Below are 22,354 nucleotides of genomic sequence, written 5' to 3'. Positions count from 1 at the left end.
AGAATAAAAAGATACAGATACATGGTGCTACTTTAAAATAGTTCACTGACTAATAGAGAAATCCAAATACATTCAATGACTAGCATTATATATATTCCATGTGTGCTAGATATGATGGTGTTACAAAATGGAACTTTACATTTGTAGGAGAAATGCACATCTTAAAAAGACACTAGAGCTGTATTAAATAAGTAATTCTAATAGTTATTAATTGAGCATACCTCAGAGAATTATCTTGCACAGTGGGATTGGCCTGGAGAAATTATCATTTCAAAAGATAAAAACACAGAAAGCAATTTCTCTACATTGGTTAATTGAAGGAGGGCACCCTGAAACACACTTAGAAGAATCCATGGACCTGTTTGTATGTCTTGCAAAAGCTGTATGAGCTCTAATAGCAACTCTGCTGTTTACTAATAGTCACTGAACCTCTCCAAACCACTGTTTCCTAATTTTTAAAAAATGATAAAACTTATTGTATAAGGCACTTGAAATGCTCTATATTCCTCTGTATAGATCTGTATTTTCATTTGTTTTGTTTTACTTCTGCCTGATGACTTCGTTTAATGAAGAATTATTTCAGTAGTAGTTGCATAAGCCTTTATTCATCTGAGGTATATTTGCTGGGTATAAGCTTCCAGGTTGACATTTGTTTTTTACTACTCAAAATTTTCTTCCACTGTCTTCTCGCTTATGTTGTTTTTAAGAAAAAATCTTGTCTTCTTTATCTTTGTTCTTTTGTAGGTAATGTCTTTTATCTCTGCTGGTTTTAGGTTTCTCTTTATTACTGGATGTTGGAAATGTTATTATGACTTACCTTGATATAATTTCCTTCATATTTCTTGTATTTGAATTTTTTGAGCTTCTTGGATCTATGGACTCATAGTTTTCATCAAATATGGAAATTTCTACAAATATTTTTCTTCCCTGGGTTCTTTCAGGGACTCCAATTGCACATTTTTAGTTCACTTAAAGTTATCTTACAGTTCACAGATTTTTGGTTCACTTAAATTTTTTTTTTAATCTGTATAGTTTTTTTGTAACTTACTGCTCTATTTTTAAGTTCACTAATTCTTCTCCAATTACCAAGGTGCTATCAGATATCATCCAGTGTATTTTCGATCTCAGAAACTATTGTTTTCAGCTCTATAATTTTGCTGTAGGTTCAACTTTTATATCTTTCACATCTTTACTTTTTTTGATAGATAGTACATAAATAACTATTTTAATGTCCTCTTCTGCTAATTCTAACATCTGTGTCAGTTCTGGATCAGTTTCAATTGACTGATTTTTCTCTTCACTATTAGTCATCTTTTATACTTCTTTTCATGTTCGTTACTTTTTTATTGGCTCTCAAACATGTTTTATCATGTTGAGTGCTGGATATTTTTGTATTCCTATAAATATTCTTGAGGCTTGTTCTGAGATGTAGCTCAGTTACCCAGGAACAGTTTGATCCTTTTAGGTCTTGTTTTTAAGATTTGTTAAGCAGATTAACAAGGCTATAGATTTGTTAGCCTAAGGCTAATTATACTCCACTACAGAGGCAAATTCTTCTGAGTATTCTACATAATTCCTTGCAAATTTTGAGCTTTTTCCAGTTTGCCTATTGGGAACAGGCACTTTTCTGTTTCTCTCTGAGCACTGGGTACTGTTTCTTCTAATCCGTTTAGTCAGTGCTTTTCTTGGCTACAGCTAGTTTTTTTTACACACCAGTCATCACTGCCAAATACTTGAGGGATACCTGCTACAGATTCATGATTATTTTTCTCTGTGTAGCTCTCTTCTCTGAAATACTCTAACTTGCAAACTCTGTCTTCCTTAGTCTCCCTGTACTCTCAGAACAATCTCCTTAACTCACGGATTTTTCTAGGCTTTGCCCGGTTTCCTTCTCTCTGTGCTAGTCTGGTCAGTTTTTCAAGAGAGTAAATTGGGGCAATTGTCAGTTTCACGTTGCTTTCAGGAAGCTTCACCCTTCATTACCTGGTATCCAGTGTCTTGAAAACTATTGTTTCATATATTTTCTTTTTTTGTTGTTGTTTCTAGGTAAGAATAATTCTGGTCTCTATTTTTCCATCTTGGCTAGAAACAAACATTCTTTAAGGGTAATTTTAAATACCAAAACATCTTTACTCTCAGGGCATAATAGGGTACATTTCCATGTTTCATATTCCTGGGGGTGGGGGGCAGAGAGTATTGCTCTATTCAGGTTCTCAGGAGAAGTGCCCTTGCAGAGGGAGATTTCATTATTTGGATAGACTCTAGAGAAGATGGCAATAGCACAGTATTTGGTGACTTGCTTCTTAAGCAAGTCTTAAGGAACCTGAACATTTTAGACAAGTTTCTATTGTCTTAACATCAAGGCAGTTGAGTCTTGCTTCTTACCAAGAAAAGCACACATTTTGGGAATCTTAGCCAAGGCTTTAGTGTTGTTTTGTACTATACCCTGCTGATTGCTGTAATGGATAGAATTGTCTTCTAACTTCTATGTGATTCATTCAAGATATATATAAGGAGGGTTTATTTTGGTTTCACATTGCTTTACTAGGTAGTGGCAGAATACTGAGAGAATAGGAACATCATTTCTTGATTTTTAGAAAGTCTGGTAGATCATAGAATGTATTCTGTTAAAAATATAATAGGAAATTGAGAAAAAAGGTTAAATCAGCCAGAAACTTCATTTTAAAAATGTAATGGAAAACTTTATTTTTATTAATGTCTTAAATTGAATATACTAGCTTAAACTCATAGGACTTGGGGTAAAATTGATCATAGTCTTAATGTTTTACATTTATATTTGAATATATATATGTGTGTGTGTATATATATGTGTGTGTGTATATATATAGTTGGCTTATGTATGTGTGTGTATCTGAATATGTGTGTGTGTGTGTATGTGTATATATTGGTTAACTTATTGTTAACAATAACTATATATATATATTCATACATACCAGTGTATAAATTTTAAAGTATAAGTACCTCCACCTATTCACCCCACATATCCTCTAATATTGTATAGTCTAGATGACTCAGTTTATTTCACAGTACTCTTAATGATGACGTGTGTCCCCAAGTTTTCTCTTTTGCAGTTAATGTTTTGATACACATTCTTGTTCATACATCTTTACAGAGTTGTATGAATATTTCCATGAATTAGACTTTTAGAAGATGTAGATTATATACAGTTTTACTCTGATTATAACTGAAAAATGGTTTCCCTAAAAAATTGCTTCCCTAAAAAAATTATTCTTGGTTTATGTTACAATATATGTAAAAAAAAAATAATGCTTGCCCCTTCGATCTGTCAGGTCTGGTATGAAAACATTTACTTGAGATATCTAATTGTACAGTATAATCCCCTATACATTTTTAGTTGGTTTACTATTATTAATAAATATATAAGGATAAAGTGACAATTACTAATTTGTAACTACTCAACTAAATTGGCAGTCTAAATAACTATTCATTATCAATCTATAATTATATGTAATTAACTTATTACAAAATAGAAGTATGACTCCTCCATGTCAATGTCTTAAGAGACCAAATGAGAACGTTTACCTTCATAAATAGGTTTGTGTACCAGTGATGTATAATAAATACTCCATTACTTACAATTTTGTGTTAAGAGCTAATATCATAACCAATTCTCTCCACTTTGAGAAATCTGGCCTTTAAGTAGGTGGATTTCTATATATAACATTTTGCATATTTTTGTCAGGGGAAATAGTCAGAATTAGATAGAATTATATTGTGAACTTGCAAGAAAGGAAGCTTGTAGAAACAAAATGAGTAGTCGTAATATAATAAAAGCAGAGTTTCCTGACTAGCCTTTCAGGATGTGCAAGAGGAATCCAGACCATATATCTTTTCAATTTAAGTGTGGGGGAGCACACATTACTGACCATAATGTGGACAAAACATGCCAAGAGGAATCCATAATATTGCTATAGATCCTTCTGGGACTGTTACCCAAGGAGTCTTTTTTTATTGGTGTTACTGACTTATCTGTTGTATGGACAACACCCTCAGGGACTATGTCTTTACTTGCATCTGTTACTCTGATTGCTAATCATGGGAATAACAAACAGAGAAAGATGAGAATAGACCCATTTGCTCTTTTTCTTTCAGAGTATTACCAACAGTAATATAGATAATAATCTGAGGAAAATGGGGTTGTTGCAATTTATTGGACATGCTGCAGTAATGCTTCCTATGGGCACAAAATGAAGTAAACCAACAGTCTGCATTTTAAACATTGAGTTTTCCTAGTAATGGCAGATGTGGGTAAATAGATCATATCCTCTTAATGAGGACATGTTAAACTTTAGCTCTTCTGCCTGATCTACATGCATTGTGAGCTCTCTCTCTCTCTCTCTCTTTTTTTTTAAGCATTTCCAAGTGCTACATATGAGGAACCTAGTTGCAAAATCATCAAAAAGATCTTTTGTTTGGGAACTGATGTGAGATACATAAACTTTTGAGCTACAGAATTAGCATAGAAAATTCAGGGAATTTATACTGTATATGTTAAAGCATCCCTCTTTTTTTGTTACACTGGGACTGCCTTAATAGAAACTTGTCTAAAATGTTCAGGTTCCTGTTTTTCTTCATTGCATGGACCAGTTGCTGTCTGTCAGTATTCTGTCTAAACTTCAGTAGATAAAAATTTCACTGAAGCTGGATCACCATCAGGAAGTATTATGAAAATGTATTTTAACACACAATCAGAGCAATTGTCAGTTTCTTCCTATTTCCTGAGTTTTAAATTATAAGAAATATCTTTATTTAACTTAAAAGCTTAAAAAAGGGCACTATTAGTACCCTCTTGTAAAATGAAGTCACCTGCATTACTCAAAAGAAAATTTAACATCCTATTTATTAATGCGAGAAATATTCTGAGACCCAATTCTCTGTGCATGTTCTGTAAGCATCATAGTGGAAACTTGTCAGAACAATAGACTCTTGAAGCAAAAATTATCTGCATGTATGTATTGGGCTGCCATTTGGATATTTATGTTGCCATTTTTTCAGAGTTCTAGATGGCAGAATGTCCATCTATAAATCAGGAAAAAAAATAGCCAATCCAGAAACTATCAAACACATTCACATTTCCTGTATCAATTTGTGCTATAAAATAATCTCTCATTTTGAATAAAATTCAGAAAAAATTTTTTAACATACTTTATACCAGCTAAGATGCAAATATCATCCTGGAATGCCAGGAAATTCATCAATGATGTGGCAAACAAAGGCAGAAGAAAAATTATTAAATTTCCATACTACCTACAGCCCATTGACAAGTCCTTGAAACAGGCAGAGTCACATTCCTCTAGGGACTCAACTGCCTTGATGTTAATACTTTGCTAAAAGCAAAAGACAATCCTAACTGCCCTCCTGCCCCGCCCGCCCAGGATCCTGTAAGTCTACTTTAACATATAAAAATTCCTTTAGAAATTTCCTTTATCTCTAAACCCCCCAAGATACATGTTGGCAGTCATCCCCCAAGCATATGGCCCACTGATATACATCTGAAGGGTCTCGTGACTAAGGTTTTATTAGTTGGTAATAAATAACCTTTTCCCAACAATAGCTAGCCCCCTCAAGGTTCTGGAAACCTTGCTTCCAAATTCCCTGGAGACTTAACCTATCCCTAACCCCCTACCACCTTGAAAGTATATAATGGGCCACTCCTCATGACCCTGGTGCAGCTATTTCTGCCCACGGGTCCTGTTCCTGTACTTTAATAAAACCACCTTTTTTCACCAAAGACGTCTCAAGAATTCTTTCTTGGCCATTGGCTTCAAATCCTACCATCTTTCCTACATCAGTCAACACCAGTAAATGTGTTTAAAAAGAAGCTTTAGAAGCAGACTTGGGTAAGCTTATTCTTCTCTGCAATAAAGACCAATCATTTATATTCAGTAGTAATTAAGGAATTTCCCCCCAGATCTTTTTTTCAAGGCTCTCTTTTGATTTCTGCATCTTCAGTGTTTCATGATGTCAAGCTATTGTATGTATATATATCTAGAAACTTTTCAGACAGCTATGAACTTTGCTAGGAAGAAATCAAGGGAGGGAGTCCGTTGAACTGTGAGACTATTGGGTCCTTGTTTTAGGTATTTTTCTTAGAATAATTGAAAACATCATTTATTTTCTCATTAACTTTCATTTAGTGGTGAATTTTTATTAAAAGTCTGACTTCCCACTTTCTGAGATGTATGTTTGGAATTAAGCACTAGGAAAGCCTTCGGCTGTTTCCCATTGTCCTGTGCTACATACTCTCTTCAAAGAGCCTGCAGCCATTGGGCCCAAGCACAGTATACTTGGCAGGTAAATACATTTCAGCCTGAGAAATGAAAATAAGCTCATTAAAAGTTATGGACAAATTGATAGACAAGCTGATGAAAAAAGAAAAAACATTCTGAAATTTTTTTTTAAATCTGGAAGAGATATGAACAGCTTGAGAAATATATGATAGTCTCTGTCACCAGCAAATCAGTAGGCAAATACTGACATCAACTAGGTGGTTATCCCATGCCCCCAAATTTTGTAGGGAAAATGGAAGTTAGCATTTATTTAAGACAAAATTAAGTAGACTTTTAGAGGCATGTTATGCTTTCTTTTCATAAATGACCTCAATTTAGATTCTGTGGTCTGTGATCCTCTGAAAAATATCGAGAAGAAAATTGACAGAAACTAAGTGGAATGTTGGATCATATGAATTTCCCTTTAGAGATAGAATCATATTTATAAATCTTAAGGAATGGACTGAAAGCTTGGTTTCACCTTTCAAGAGAAATTCAAGGAACACCTCACTTAAGGGAGGACTCTTGATTGACTTAAGATTGATCTTGCCCATATAGGTTGACAGTATTTATGTTCTTATAAATTAATTATAAGATGATTGCTACGTTCAGATTTTGAGGGTCTATATGTCTATGAAGAGTGAGAGCTGATGGGTGGAGTTAGCTGAAAAATAGAAAGCTATTCTTTTTAAAAAAAAAAACTTTATTATTATTATTATTTTTGGTTGTAAGTGCCTGTACTTTTTTATCTTTAAATGTCCTGGTAAATATCTTCCAAAGGATGGATCCTTCTGTTTCCTTTGAGAATGGGTAATGAAGGCATGCAGAAACAGGAACTTCCCTTAGAGGACACTCTCTGTTACTCAGTTGCCATTTTGATTTTCTTTCCATGCAGAGTTTTTCTTCCCTTAATTCTCATTTGTGATGGTAAGTAGATATCCGAAATAATTTTGACCAACAAGACATGTCTTCGCAATATGCTGATGTTTCCATGAATATAAAAAGACATTCTCCTGCAGGCGGTTGCATTGGTTTTAAAATGCTGGAACTATCCATTTTGAATGTAATTATGCAAAATAAATGAAAGAAATCTACCCTGCTGATATTTATGTAACAACCTCTAGAATAAATCTTCTGATTTACAAATATACTGGGACCATTAGCTAGAAGCCACACCACATCATTATTTCACAGAACTTTAGGCAATTGTGATGACTTTTTTTCAAATCAGCATTATTTTGCAAAGTAAAATAAAACAGAAAACCAATTGACTTTTTCCCTAGCATTTCTGAAGAAAGCTGCTTAAAAATCAATGAAGGTTGTGCTTTCAGAAATATTTTTAGAATTGCTCTTTATTTTTTGAAACTGATTTTTTTCCACAATTCATCTTTTTTTTTTTTTTTTTTAGAGCCACTTAATATTCTTGAATTGTATTTAACTTCCCTGGGAAACTGTAAAGAGTGGGTTGAAATCCATAATTGTATTAAAGCTATGGGTCCCTGTAACAATAGCTATTCCACAGGTGCTGGAGAATGTCTTGTCATAGGGTATAAAAGCAGAGAGAAAGTGAGATTTTCCTCTTCCTGCTTATAAGTAGTACTAATCCAGAAAGGGAGGGTGAGGGATTTGGGGGAAAAAAACAGAAAGAAGGGATTCTGTCCAGAGACGTGTCAGTAGTCAGGTTTGTCTATAGCCACAAGCATCACAACGTGCACAAACTGAAATATTCCACTGAAGCTTTCCTGGGGAATATTCATGCTTTCCTGCCCACTACAGGCATCTCTGATATCCTGCTCACTTTACAAATGAAACATCTCTGTTATATCCTATTCCTTTAACATCTTAATTCTATGCTAGGTAGTCAGCACTTTATTTGATCAAATACTCCCTAATTATAGTTGTTTTTTTTTAAAAAAATAATGGGTGACATCTTAGCATTTTTAGAGGAAATTAGAAGCAGTGTCTTGACTCAAAGGACTGTCTCCAGGCGTATAAATCTCAAATGCAACTTTGTGAATAAAGACTCTTGTATAGATGGGGCAGTCATTAATATTTTAGTCTTACCACACATAATGGTATTTCACGACTATGAATAGATAGCCCTGGAGATGACAAAAAGATAATATGAAGGTGTCAGGGGTACACTTTAACTTTTTTTTTTCTTCAAGTAATGTAGGGGTGTATATGTGTGCATGTTTAAATGTATTCAAATATTTTATTCAAAAATTCAAAAAATTCTGTTCCTGAAATATATATATATAGTTTTCTAAGAACAGAATCTGCTTTCTGAAGAAAAATTTATGTATTAAATATATTTTTAATATCTCAGAGTTTAAAAAAGTAACAACAAAATAATTGAAAATATATAAAGAGGAAATCCAAGAAAATATTTATTTCAAGTTAAATTAGATGTCCAAGTTCTCCCCAGTCATAACAAAGACTGGGTAGACATCATTGTCTATTTCAGTGAATTCTAAAGGGTGCTTAGGTAATGAGAATAGGTAGTTTGGAAATCAGAGACCTAATTCTTTGAGTAGTTATTTAGTTACTGTATGTGTTTATTATGTGTCAAGTTCTGTTTCGAGCACTTCACAGATATTTTATTTACTTCCTAAAATAACAACCCTCAGGACAACATTGAGATAGGTACTATTACTGGTCTGCCCACCCTTCCTGCCTCCAAACGAGCAAACTGAGGCACAGAGACATTAAATGATCTGGCCAAGGCAACATAGCTGACAAGAAGTAGAGCTGGGATTCAAAAACAGGCAGTCTGGTCTCAGAGATCTTGCTTTAAAACCACCACAAGTTTCTGTCTAAGGTCTAAGGCAGTGTGCTTCTCACACTTTAGTGTGCATAAAAATGGCCCAGGGAACTTACGTAAAGCCATGGACTCCCCAGAGATTCTGATTTGGTGGATTTGGCTGCCTTTCCCTTACTACTCGTTTTCTGTTTAGCACCTTGTCGTTGGTTTCAGTTTGGGGTTTAAACTTTTCCCAAGATGATTGATGGTGGGACATCTTTTCCTTTCAAGAGAAAACTTTCACCCTCATGCGTGTTTTGTAACCTTGTGACCTTAACAAGATGATCTTTGAATAGTCTAACATTTATACCTCTCCCCTTACCTGAATTACTTAGCCATATCCATGATAACCTTGTTAGAAGGAAAACCACCTCCCGAAAAATGAGCCAGCTTTCTCCCCTTAACCCCCCAAAATCTGGCAGAACTTCATGAGGATTTGGTGTGATTTCTAAACTGTCACCTTTTGGATTCATCAGCTTGGGAAATGGAAATTTAAAAAATAAGTAAATAAATAAAAAAGAAGATCTCCCTGAAGAAAGTAACTTCTTGAACACAGAGGGGGAAAAAAAAATTCCTATAATTGGTTTATCTCATTTGACATTTTTGAAAAGAAAATATACAGATGCCATTGTTTAAAACAGTTTTTAAAATTATGCTTTCTATCTTTATAGCAATAGGCTTAGTGAACAGATTAACTTGCATATCCTCTTCCTGGGATCGTTTGTTTATTGTGTGTGTTTATTTTAAGGTTCTGATATATAGCTATAATAAGTAGTCATGTACTCTATCAGATTATTAAAATATCACAGCATCTTAGTACCTATTCCTAAGCATTAGATAGGCCCATGTTGATACCTAGTTTGCTCACTTACCAATTACATAAAGGTATAAATACCATTTTCTCCTGAAAAATTAAAAATCTCACCCCAAAATTTCATGTGCTGTTTTTTTATTGTTTTTTTTTTTAATTTGTATAATCAATGGTATTTAAAAAATGCTTTTGTAATTGTTATAGTATTAAAAGCACATACAAAACAAAACAGACTTAACCCTCTACCAATCCAAAGAACATGTGATCTTAGAAGATACCTGTGAATTTTATTAACACATATATTCTAGTGGAACTGTTTTCTTCTAAGATTTTTTAACATGATTTTTCTCTGTGGAACACATTGAGAATATAAATAAACCTATTCTTTATTTGGAGGACATTTTTTCATAGTTTCTCCATTAACATACCTAGCTTTATCTCTCCAGGACTGGTTCTTGGCCTTGGTAAATAATACAAGTTAAATAATTTGATTTACACCTAGTGAAAATGCTTGCTAGAACATCACCGCCAGAACTCTCCTATTTGCTTACCTCTTGGTATGGTGTCTGAGGATGACTTTAAGACTGCAGTGGACCATCCCTAAAAAGTCTGTCTTGCATCAGAACAAGAAAAAATAAAAACCTTAGTTTATTTCTTTCTCTCACTTTCCATTAGAATTCACCATTTTGGATGTCTTGACATATCTGTCTCTTCATCCGTCCACTCATACAACAAACACTGAGTATCTGCTATCTTACCTAGCCAATTATCAGTCATGTACAAAACCCAGTGGAAATATGTGGTCCACATTTTCTTTTTCCTCTATATTCTGCAGGATTCATTCTCTGAATCTTAAAACATTACCTTCCCTACCCTGCCCTAATCCACATAATTTTAAACTGTTTCTATTAATGATGCCACGATTCTCCTGGAGTATACACGTTCTTGACCTACAATATCCTTGATAATTCTTTAGTCCAACAGAGAAGATGAAACCTGTGTTCAAATAAGAAAAAAAAAAAAAGATAGGATTCTTGTCTAAAGAAAGTCTCAAAAGAGAAAAAAAAGTCTTCTTTGTTCATTTAGCTTTCTAGAAATCCTCCAAAAGTCCAGAGAAGTAATTTGGGGGCCTGTTCCTAAACATGTACTATGAGGTTTTTACAAAATTAATAATGTAGAGCTAAGTTTTCTTTTTACATTGAAAGCTACATTCTATGCTGAAGAAACTAATTTTTCTTTCACTTTGCATTTCTCTTCTACCAGTGGCTATAGCGGAGGAAAAAACTCATATAAAACAAACTCAGTATACAAGTACTAATGGACTCAGTAACATTTAGTATTGGCAAATTGCTGAAAATTTGTCAGGTAATGTGATTTTGTTTTCAGTTTATGACACTGGAAAGTAATGTAATGTCTAATGCTAAGAAGAGGGAAAAAAAACCCTATACTTCATAAAATTGTATTACTGTATATGGGTTTGGCATTTGAGAAGCAAATGAGAGCAAGTTGCCCTTTTCTCTATTTCTTAAACAGTGTGTAAAGTTGTTAGATTATACTGTAACATTTTAAGAAATGCTTTGTGCTATAAGAAAATTGCTTTCAAGAGCATGGTGATGTGCACCAAATGTAAAGCATGTGAGTGAGGACCCAAATGACAATGGAAGGAGGAAAGACCTGGAGCTGAGTTCAGAGACCAGGAACATCCAGGGATCAATAATTATGACAACCTAAGATTTTAGTTTCTTGACCAAGAAAAAGAATAATGGTTAAATATCAGTTATATAAGTGCAATTCTTAGTAATGTAGATTTAAATCAAGTATCTATTTAGGGCAATTTTGCATTCTTTTAAAATACTGCAATTGCAAATTCTTTAGACTAAGATGTTAACTCTTTTGTTAAAGAATGTAATATGCTTTGAGAGAGAGAAATGAGTAAATTATTTTGGGGTAGTTTGTCTAGAAGTTCTAGAGAAAGTCTGGATTTTAATTTTTGTTGCCATGTACATTATTATGGACTCTGAGGAACAAACTGAAGGTTCTGGGGGGGGAGTTGGGGGGATGGGTTAGCCTGGTGATGGGTATTAAAGAGGGCACGTATTGAGTGGAGCACTGGGTGTTATACGCAAACAATGAATTATGGAACACTACATCAAAAACTAATGATGTAATGTATGGTGATGGACATAACATAATAAAATTAAATTAAAAAACTGCAAATGCAAATTCTTTAGACTAAGATGTTAACTCTTTTGTTAAAGAATGTAATATTCTTTGAGAGAGAGAAATGAGTAAATTATTTTGGGGTAGTTTGTCTAGAAGTTCTAGAGAAAGTCTGGATTTTAATTTTTATTGCCATGTACATTATTAATTTGAATAGTTTTCTTATCTTCGTGAACCAGTTTCCTTATTACAGGTAATTGGGATAATAAGATCTTTTCTATATATCTCATAAGATTGTTATAAAGATCAAATTAAATGTGAGAATGCTTTAAAAATAAATTATTAGAGTCACGTGTCTCTAAAATCTCATTTCCTTATACACACCACTGTGTAGACCTGGGGCTTCAAGGGATGATTTCCCATTTGTTGTCTGACTTTATATGTGTTAAAGAAGAGCAAGTTATGGGGATGCCTGGGTGGCTCAGTCAGTTAAGTGTCTTCCTTCTGCTCAGGTCATGATCTCAGGGTTCTGGGATGGAGTCCTGCATCAGGCTCCTTGCTCAGCAAGGACCTTGCTTCTCCCTCTGCCTGCCACTCTCCCTGCTTGTGTTCTCTCTCTCTCTCTCTCTCTCTCTCTCACACACACACACACACACAAATAAATAAAATCTTAAAAAAAAAAAAAAGAGCAAGTCATGGACTGAATGTCAAACTTCTTGGATTCTACTCCTGACTCTGTTGTAAGTTTATAGTGCCAGAATGACCCAGTGGAAACTGAACATAACTCTGATTAAATGATAATGAAGACATAGTTTGCCCTAGCTCAGTCAGGCAAGTTCTGAAAGGCGACATCTGCCTTTACTCAGTGAAGCTCTCTTCAGGGCTTATAGAATTCAAAGATGACTTTTTTGGCAGTTTCTACCAACTGCTTGGTCAAAGCGGTGACCTCATTCCATTGATGAACTCCAGAAAGCCCATATAAACTTGTGAAAAGTGATTCAAAATGTTGCTTATGTAGAGATACAGCCCCGCAACATCTCAGGCATGGTTTCAAACCATCCTTTCCTTTGCTTCTTATCAAAGTAATAGATGATATTTCTTTTCGTTTTTTGCTTTGCTTTTCCTTCTAATTTTGTGTCATCTTTCCTTCAGCAGTTTTTCAATGATTATTTTCCACCATCTCAGAAATGTTAATTTTCCATACTAACCTTGGTATTTTCCAGTCTACGTCCAAAGAACTCTGCCTTGAATTTAACATGGTGTGAAGGGTATGCTTTCCTATTCTGCTCTTTTCCTATTTTTTTTTTTCCCCACAGAGTTATCTCTAGGGTTTATTTTCTACTCTTACTAATACTTTTTTCATGAGTATTTCATCAAATAAAAAGAAACTATTCATTCATTTCTATAGATTCCCAGTGTGCTTTTTTATGTTGTCAACTTTTGTTTACTATATACATTTTCTGTGTTTTACTATGTCTAGATCACCTCAAAATATAACAGTATAGGAATTTGAAGTCCACTTATGTATACAGGGTGGGGAGCTGCATGCTCAATCGTACCAACAATTGGTGTTGGTGTGTTTTATATTTTATAAATATATATTATTTTCCTGCTTTGATTCCATCTGTTGCTGTCTCTCAAAGGACTTATGATATCAACAAGAATAGACATATTTTAGGTTTGAATCTCTCTAGATCTTTTATATCTACAATATAGAACAATAAAGATATATGAACTGTGTTTTATAAAACACAGTTGTGTTTTATATTTTAAATATTCAGTGTATATGAGAAGTACCAGGTTCTGCTAGTTCCTGGTTGATCCAAATTTCTACTTGTCTCTAATTGTATTTCACTCATCCACGTTTGTAGAATTTTATTCTCTTTAGCATCTGGTGCTCTTTGAATTTATTGCTCATATTTTTAAAATCCTTTAACTTTTTAATCATGTTTTATATTGTTTGCAATTTAGTAGTATTCTTTGTACCAGCATCTCATAACAATTTATTTCAGAAAGTAGATAAATAATTGAGAAAGGTGCCCTTTTCATCAGTTCCTTCTTAGTAAGCTTTTTTTTTTTTTTCTGTTCCTTTCAGCTTTCTTTTGGCCTTTTATCTTTTCAAAAGCTTTTCTGCAATTTCTCTATTGCTCTTTGACTTACCATTAAAGCAGGCATTTGTTTCCATGAGTTTCTTTTTGGTTTTTGAGTGAGATGTATATCTCGCCTTACTCAGCTTAAAAAAAAAAAAAATCTTCCTGAAGCTGTTCATTATTCATTTTCTTTGTAGAGTTCAATCATTTGTTCTCATTTGTATGTTTCAACTTATAACAGTGAATTGTTAACTTAATTCTTCAGAATCACCCAAAATCTTTTCATCTTTACCTTGTTTTTTAACCATTTTGGGGGTTTTGTACTTTTGTCATTTGTCTTTTCAGAATTTCATATTATCCTTTTGCCATGTTTCAATTTCATGCTACACTGAAGTTGTGACTCTTCTCAAGTCCCTTTTCTTTTTGTCATTATTTACTTTCCTTTATCTATTCCTGTTCTATTTCAGCTTTTCATCTGTTTCAGCAATTCCAAAATTACATGGACATTTTCACCGTTGTACAAGTTTTTGTTACCTTTTTCACCTTCTTCTTTGTTCTTGGTATGAGTTCTACTGCCACTTTACATACTACAATTATAATTTAGAGTTTTTATGGAATCATACTTAAGACTTAGTCATTATAACTTCACTTACTTGCACTTTAATTCCCCACTTATATCTTAAAATCAAATTTTATCTCCCTGTATTTTATTTCTCTTGTAATTTATTATTTCATATTCTTTTGATCCTTTTTCTAAGACTCTTTTAAACTAATTTTACTGTCCTGACAATTCTCATTTCATTTATATTTTATTTATGTCTCTTCTTTTGTTTAACATGTAGCACTCAGCCCCTGATCTTAATGTTTCAAATTTTCCTCTTTGATTCCATCTGTTGCTGTCTCTCAAAGGACTTATGATATCAACAAGAATAGACATATTTTAGGTTTGAATCTGTCTAGATCTTTTATATCTATAATATAGAACAATAAAGATATATGAACTATTTACCCTACCAGTGTCATTTAAAATGTTCCTACTAAATAACCCCTACTATTGCATGTCCCTTTATGCTTTATATGTATCTTCTGATCCCTTTGCCTATAACAAGAATAATTGCACTAACCACTTAGTGTTTCTGCAACAAGGTAGCAGAGTAAATCTGATGAGGAAGAATTAACATTTGTAGCATCAATAGCTTTTTTTCTCATGAGTATTTTAAAACAGTAATAAATATTTTAAAAGGGAGGATGGTTTCCTTTACCTAAAACCTTGAGATGATGAGTTTGGTTTTTAAAACCACATTATTGAGTGCATATGTCATGTCAGGGCTATGATGTCATTTATGAAAGAAGAGTCAGAAGTTTAAGAAATTTAGGTGTTTCTTTGTGTTGTAAGTCTTAGCTGTGTAGATATGTCCTCCTTGAGTACCTTTTCTTCTCCTAAGATTTAATTATCTTCAGTGTTGCTTTTAATGATCTTTTGCTTTCATTTATAATTTTGATATCTAGTTATTAACTAATATATTGTTTGGTTTTGCCTGCTCTTGAATTTTACAGAGAAATGAATCACCCTGTGTGTGTTCTATGATTTGCTTCTTTCTCAGAATAGTATGTCCAAGATTCATCCATGTTCAGGTATGTAGCAATTATTGATTTCACTGATCTATAGTATTCCACTGGGTGGAAATATTTATGTGTTTGGACACTTTTCTGATATTTTTTAGGATAAATTTCTAGAAGTGAGTTTCCTAGGTCAAAGATAGACTTTTTTAAAAAGACTTTCGCTATGTATTGAAATTTGTCCGCAAGTTAAACTTCTAAATGTTTCTGAGAACACTTGTTTCTCTCTCAATCTCACCAACACTGTGATTTTTTTGAAAAATCTTTCTAATTTTTTCACATTAAATTCCAAACTCATTCCCTTAATAATTAGTTCATTACAACATGGATGAAATTTCCCATAAGAAAATGGTGCATTTAAGCATGAAGATATGATGTTAAGGTTGTTTGATAATTTCTCCCTCTGGGGAATACTCTTTAGATGTGACCAATGAATCTATAGTTCTTGGACATTATCCTCAAAAGGAGAATATTAGACCTTGGGCTTTCACTGAAAGGAAATTGTTTCCACAAATGTAGTTTTGAGAGACAGCAATTTTGTTCAATTTTAAATCTGTGCATATAAAACTCAATTGCAGTGTGTGACTGGCATCTATTTTCTGGCTAGATCTGCCTTCTGCTTTCCTCTGTCACACTTTGACCCTTGTTAAGTAAGTGGCATCTTTCCAGAGGAAATGATTAAATCCAACAGCTGGTTTGCAATCAGGATCATTCAAAATAAAAGCTTAGCATTCCTGTTAAAGCTCGGAAAAAGGGGAAAAAAATCTATTGATGATGAACTAATGTTTTGGGAGCATTGATAGAATTTTTTCTTAAAAAACTTTGTTTTTTTTGGCATGTATCTCTCAATCTTATATTTCAAATCTTAAATGTATTTCTTCTTCAATTTCTCTTCCTCTATGTAAAATTAAATTGTATCCTAAATTTTGCATTTATTAATCCTTTTATTGTAATTTTGAACCTAATTTCCAAAAAGGATCCAGCTAATAAGTTATCTGAGGAAAGAGAATTTGAGAAGACATTGATTCTTTCTCTTGCCCATCTTAGAAATCGTAGGGAAAAACAAAGGGAGTGTGACAGAAGCAATTGGCCTAGACCTTTCCCCAGGTAAAGATCAAAGTGATGTTATAGATCTTCATCTTTTGCTTTGACTATTAGATTGAAATTGTCTCTTAATCTACGGTTGACATGACTGAAAAGCCTCCTCCATAGATAACTCTAGCATTTGACTCCTTCTGGCAGGTAGGAAAGGAAAATAGCAAATGATTCTATCTCTAATCTCTGTGAATTTCTTCTCCAAAATCACTGTAACAAACCTTTACACAAAACTGCCTCTTATTTATTGATATTTCTGTTTTAGCCAAATAATGAGATGCCTCAAAAATCAAAAAATTATATTCGCATTTAAAGTACTTTGTTATCTAACTTCGATGTACTAGCTTTTCATGTGTGGAGAAATCTCTAACAACCTTGCCTGCATTGATCAAATGTATGTTGGAATATATTATATTTATTATTTATTGTTTATATATATATATTTACAATATATTGAAGCACCTAGAATGCCACATAGCACATAAAAGACACTGAATACGTATTTATTTAATAAATGAAAGAACCATGGGAGTTCAGTCTATATTTTTCTATTATGACAGTTAACACAGTTGCTGTAATTAATTTCCTCTCTTGAAGTTTCAGTTATTTAGAGTAGGCTTAGTTAACTTACAGAGGACTGCATAAAGCTAAACATTATTTTGCATTAGGCTTTGGACTAAATAGACCAATTCAGCCAGGTTTGGAATTTCTGTGATACATATATGCCCACTAAGTGATCTTATCCCATTGCAAACCTTGACCCTTAATTCTAATTCTAGTTTCTTTGCTTGCTAAAAATCACTATGTGATTTTTAGATGAGATACTTGTCTGAGTCCTAGTTTCTTGATTTGTAAAATAGGGATAAGAATTACAAGTCTGTGATGAAAATTGATGTTCAAGTATATAAAACCCTGCAACATAGTGCCAAACACATAGATGTCCAAAGCATGTTAATTCCTCAGCATCAGTAATAAGAAAGATACACTGTTAATATATTTTCCCTAAATATGTACCCAAAACATCTGGTTTGATTAAAGTCAGTAAGATTACTGAATGTAAGCCTGTCCTAGATATAGTGGAGAGACACAAAGACCAACGTGGTGTCAGCTCTACCCATAAGAGACTGACAGTTTGCAGGTGGGGAGAAAGGCAGATGGAGAGAAATACAAATCATTATAGTTTTGGCATAATGCAAGAGTTTATTAAAAGATTTACAAGTTTGGGGGGCAGTGCCTGGGTGGCTCAGTTGGTTATGTATCTGCCTTTGGCTCGGGTCATGGTCCCATGGTCCTGGGATCAAGTCCCACGTCGGCCTCCCTGCTCAGTGGGGAGTCTGCTTCTCCCTCTGCCCCCCCCCAGGTCATGCTCACTCGCTCTCTCAAGTGAATAAATAAAATCTTAAAAAAAAGATTTACAAGTGGCGATATACTTGAGCTAGAATTGCAAGAATAAGTAGAATAAAGGAGGAAAGTATTTGATGCAGGGAACTATCTCTAAAAGCACACAGAGGCAGCAATATGTGGGAGGTCTTTGGGGATTGACAAACCACCAAGTATAGCTGGACCATAATGTTTATGAAAGTTTTAATAGGCGATTACTTGAGAAAACTGATTGGTTCACATATAAGTTCACAAATGTTTGACTGCGAGTAACAGAATGTGCAAGTGGACTAAAAGAACTGTATTGGTTAATTTCGCTACAGGTAAGGGTTGATCCATTGATTCAACAATATCAACTAAAAAAAAAAAACAATAACAAAACCAGTTTCTTACAGTTTATATCTCTGTACTGTGCCTTCTAGGGTATCAGTTTGCTATGGTAGCCTCTCTTTTTTTATCAAAGAATGGCTGTCAAGAGCAACAAGGTTCCATGCTTTCTCATTTTTGCCTCCTGAGAAAGAGAACAATCTTTTGAATTTAATGATCAAACAAAGTTATGCATTTTGTCTTAATTTAGCTGACATATCACATACTCATCCCCGAAATTAGCACTATAGCTTGGGAATTCCATTCTTACTGGCTTAGGCCTGATTGACAGTCCCATCCTTCACCCAAAGCTGTGTGAAGGGAGGTAGAATTATACTAACTGTCTGAGGCCTCTCCACTTGAGTTGTGGGTGGAGTCAGCCTGCCACATGGCCAGGATGCTACACAGTTGGGAAGATGAACCAAGATGCTGCTCTAGCAAGAATGGTGCTCTTCAGAGTCTTAGCAACAAGGGCCTCTAATGCCATATTAAGAGTTTAGAATTTCTTTCACTGTAAAGAGAAACTGTCATATCAAGTGAGATTTTATCTAGCTGTATTTAGCTACTTGTGGGCTGTAAGGGTAAAACTAGACATAAATGAGCTGTTATCCTGCTTTCAAGGAAATCATATTCTCATATTACTCATGTGACCCAAACTATGTTTTTTGAGCTGATATTGAGTCCAAACTGTAGATCAAGTGTAGGCATTCATCCAGTTTTTAATATGTTGACATTAATGTGATATTTTCCTGACATTTTTGGACATGATAAAAATAATAGCTGATACTTCTAGCTCTGTTCCAGATGCTAAGTTTTGTACACAGATATGTCATTTAATCTTTCTAACAACCTTATAGGTTGGTATTTTTTCTCATTTTGCAAACAAGAGAACTGAGGCTTGGGGAAATTAAATAATTTGCCCGAATAGTAGCAGATCCAGGATTCAAAGAGAAGCTTTCTGATGATATAAAATCTACACCCTAAATATGGTGTCATTTTTTGAAAAATAATATATATTAGGTGCAGCCTCACATTGGGAAGAAAACAAAAGATAAAATGAACCATAAACCTGGCACAATATGCATTTGAAGACTCATGCAGAGGGCTTAACAGAACATATCTATAATATGTATGAAATTTTCCAAATGTATGGTTGAGTGCGTGTTAGTTTAGATTTGTTCTCAAGCATAAAGGAATTTCTAATATTTTCTCTAAATATTTAAAAGTGAAATTATTTGAATTGAACACATCTGGAGAAGTGGGGGGAGGAGGAAAGAGTTGGGCTGAGTGAGGAGATAGGAAGGAGTTTTCTCTTCATTCGTCATTGCTTTCTTGAAAGAGGCCAAGGGGAACTAGCAAGTGATGTTGGCACACTCTACTAAATTATTTTGGTTGATGGAAACTTGGAATTCTGGATAAACTCCAAGTGGATGTAAGCACTTTAGGGAATTGGATAGTACATGAAATATAACCTAGAATAATGTGAAAAATAATGGATATTGGCAAAAATAGTCTTGAAACCCTCTGTGCCCTGATGGGCTTTGATTTTGAAAGCTCCTTTGAGGAAAAAATGTTTAGGAGTTGTCCTATCATGGGCTCTTTAGACTTGATGCCCAGTACATGTCAGCAGTTAGAGCCAGAAATAAGATTCCAGGTACATTAAGAAAGGGATAGAAAATACTTAAAATATTATAAATTAATAACATGATTGAACAGTGGCAAACTGCAATATCTGGAATAGGGTATCCCATTCCAGTTGCTTTAGCTTATAGTCACCTAAGATGCATATTTAGTTTTTATAAGTGCATAATCTTTTAGACAAAAGAAAAACTTTAGAATTTACCTCTGGTATTTAAACAAACTATAATGTATTGGTCAAATTTTCTTAGCTTGTAGAAAGAGTACTAGTTTGTATAAAAAAACTTGTATGCTGACATTACAAAAATAGATTTACATTTTCTGAGGCTTTGATTTTTCTGGCCAGAAATTCCAACTTTACATATATTAAAGGGGTCCATTAGTGTTCATCTGTGTTTCATTTTTCAGGCCAGAAATACTATTAGAATGATTATCCTTATTTTGTATAATATATATATTAGCGGAAGGCTTCTTTCATTATTATTATTTTATTTTTTTACTTCTTACGGGTTGCATTATTTTTCCTTTTCTCTTTAAGATTTATATCAATTTAGTCACCATTTTGGGTGATTTCAGCTCTGTATTCCCAAATTTGAGTGTGTCTGTGAGCATAGTCTCTTAGTCCAAATTAGAATCTACTTCATCGGTGTTTCCATAGTCATTTAAAGGTTTAAAAGTTTTGGATTTCATTTTGAACAATTATTAGTCTCAGATACATGCCTAAATAATGTGCAAGTATCAAGACAAACTGGTAAAAATTTGTTGTACATCTGAAGATTCTGTCAACATGACATTCAGATAATTGAATGAATTTCTCTACCTTCATCTGCATACTTGGCATTGAGCACCCACAGCCTTGCTCTGTTATTAAAGAAAATGACTTCACCATTATCATGTGTCATGCTGGGACTTTTTCATGAGTAATAAATTATGTATTGTTAGAGGTCAACATGATAAATTATGTTGTTTTAATTTTAACGAGGGTATAATTCTAAGACCACTAACAAGACTAATAATTATGCAAGTTGATATAATGCTAGGTGTAATCAAATATTACATTTATGGTAGATGGTAGTAGCTCTGATGTCTCAGTTTATGTCCTTGCTTCCATGGATAGCTATTATGGCAACAGGAAACTTAAAATACTCAACTATGTAACAAACCTATATTATAGAGTTGGATTTTTTTTTTTTGAGTTTTTCAAACTCATTAATGGATGCTATCATAGACTAAAGACACTGGTGTCTGTTGGCAATAACCATAATAAATGTGTCTTTAAGACAAGACCATAGCACCAGAGTTCATAAACGCCCTGAGTTAGGAATTCCTCACTTTGGACATTTACTCAGTTAATAGTTTCTTAGTCTTGAAATCATTCAAAAGGATACAGCAATCTGGTATGCATGTACATGGCCAGAGACAAATCAGGATCTTTCCTTTATTTAGTTTTATTGCCCTTTGGTATATATATGTATATTTTACTCTTAGGTTTGAGGTTATACCCCAATAATAATTTAAAAAAATAACAAAAACAAATGCAAAAACAAAGATCTGTCACCTACTTGCTGTCACCTGGTTTCTGTGGAGAAATTAAAAATTACATAGCATAATGGTTGAGAGTGTTGGCTAGTTTTGTTATCTAAAGAGTGTCTCCTAACCTCTCTGTGCGTCAGTTTCCTCATCTTTAAATGGGAATGTTAACAGTTTGGATTGTTGGGGTAATAAATGATAATGTGTAAGGTGTCTGGCCCATGCTAAATTCTTGATAAATATTATTATGCCAAGATAATATTTTTAATTGCCACCAAAACATTGCTAGGTAGATATTATTAGAAAGAGGATTAGATAACTTAAGACGCCTAGCAGAGCTACAATTCAAATCTGGACCTAGCTGATGCCTGAGCACATCTTTTCTCCCCCACCACAGCATGCAAACAAAGCCTAGAAAATAGGAGACCTGTCAGCACCATTCCACAAATGGACATTTAGGGGCTTAATGGAGAAAATAAACTGGTTACTAGCTTGATTTCTCTCCCTGTTTTTTTTTTTTTTTTTTTTTTTTTTTTTTTTTTTTTTTTTT

At 33.7% G+C, this 22,354-nt stretch overlaps 1 protein-coding gene across 1 annotated transcript in view; it reads left to right on the top strand.

The window, feature by feature from the left end:
• The window catches only part of TENM2 (teneurin transmembrane protein 2), a 1,506,090-nt gene that overhangs the window by 14,455 nt on the left and 1,469,281 nt on the right, over window positions 1-22,354 (top strand). The window contains exon 2 of the mRNA XM_073890196.1: window positions 15,733-15,810. The gene's annotated coding sequence lies outside the window, so the exon portion shown is untranslated. The remainder of the gene's footprint in view (window positions 1-15,732; window positions 15,811-22,354) is intronic.

The sequence above is a fragment of the Callorhinus ursinus genome, unplaced genomic scaffold (genome assembly GCF_003265705.2).
Source record: "Callorhinus ursinus isolate GAN/ISIS: 27379988/994484 unplaced genomic scaffold, GSC_fseal_2.0 scaffold3, whole genome shotgun sequence".
NCBI lineage: Eukaryota > Metazoa > Chordata > Mammalia > Carnivora > Otariidae > Callorhinus > Callorhinus ursinus.
Note: the sequence above shows the minus strand (reverse complement) of the source record. Positions and strands in the feature narration are given on the sequence as shown.